This window comes from Hemiscyllium ocellatum, unplaced genomic scaffold (genome assembly GCF_020745735.1).
Source record: "Hemiscyllium ocellatum isolate sHemOce1 unplaced genomic scaffold, sHemOce1.pat.X.cur. scaffold_283_pat_ctg1, whole genome shotgun sequence".
Lineage (NCBI taxonomy): Eukaryota > Metazoa > Chordata > Chondrichthyes > Orectolobiformes > Hemiscylliidae > Hemiscyllium > Hemiscyllium ocellatum.
The window spans coordinates 446,757-448,099 of NW_026868223.1; positions in this window are offsets into that span (position 1 = coordinate 446,757).

Below are 1,343 nucleotides of genomic sequence, written 5' to 3' on the forward strand. Positions count from 1 at the left end.
TCCTTTTCCTGCCAACCAATATCAATCTGAATTCCCAGTCCATCTGTGTAATAAAATCCCACATGAGCACTGTAACTTTGCTTTTCCTGCAGATCTTTCTACCTCCTAGTACATCTTACACCCCAGCTCCCTGTATACAACTCCAACTGCATTTTTTCACCTTTTTGATTCCTCAATTCTACCGACATAGATTCTATACCATCTGACCTTATTAAAATTCTTATTATTGATTATTGATTCAATTCCATTCTTAATACTGAGACAACTCTATCTCTCTGCCCACCTGCCAATCTTTTCGACAGGATGAATATCCTTGAATATTCAGCTCCCAATCCTGATCCTCTTGCAGCGATATCACTGTAAAGCCCACTATGTTGTACCTGCCAACTTATGGATGAGTCACAAGCTCATTTACCTTATTCCTTATACTACATGTATTCCGATATAATAGTTCAGTCCTGTATTACCCGTCGATCTTCTCATTGTCATTTGTTTGTCCAGCTGTTGGTACCTACACGGACCCTGAACACTGAATCATTCCCCTCCCGTTCCAAGTTCTGCAACAGAGATGATATATCCCAAACCCGAGCACCATGTAGGCAACACAACCTTCAGACCTCTTAATCCCGATCACAGAGAACAGTATCTATGCTTTTAACTTTACTATCCCCAATTATCCATCTTTGGGCAGCATGGTGACACAGCAATGCTGCCTCACAGTGCTCGGGACTTGGGTTTATTTCCAATCTCTGGACTCTGTCTGTGTGGACTTTGTACATTCTTCCCGTTTCTGAATTGGGAGCATTAACTCTTTTCTCTCTCCACAGTACGTCTCTGTGTTTGCTTCAGATTTCTACCATCTACAGTATTTTTGCTTTTGTTCGATGGAGAAATGCAGCAAGTGTGACAGGTTTTTGTAAAAGCAGCCGTGGTTCGCGGTTTCCTCTGGGTGATTAGGAATTTTACCCAGCCACCTGTCTGAGTGCAGTGTCCCTGGATGCCCATTCCATCTGTCTCAGTTCCCTCGGTCCATCGTCACGACATGCAACCTTTCCCTGTGCCACCCCTGGGACTCCCCACACCCCATTGCCTGGCACTGGATACTCCCTTCGCAGGACTGTGCGCACAACGACAGTGGGAACTTTCTGACCCGCTGGGGTTGCTGGGTAAAGACCCTGCCATTGAAAGGCACAGAATAACTAGAATCTAATTGAATAGCAAAGCTGAGTAAACAGGCTGAATTACATCCATCTGCCCTGACATTTTCTAATCTTCTGTTTATCCTCGTCCATCTGCAAATAGATGGTCCATATGTATACCTTGTCAAACAGGTTTGGTGGCAG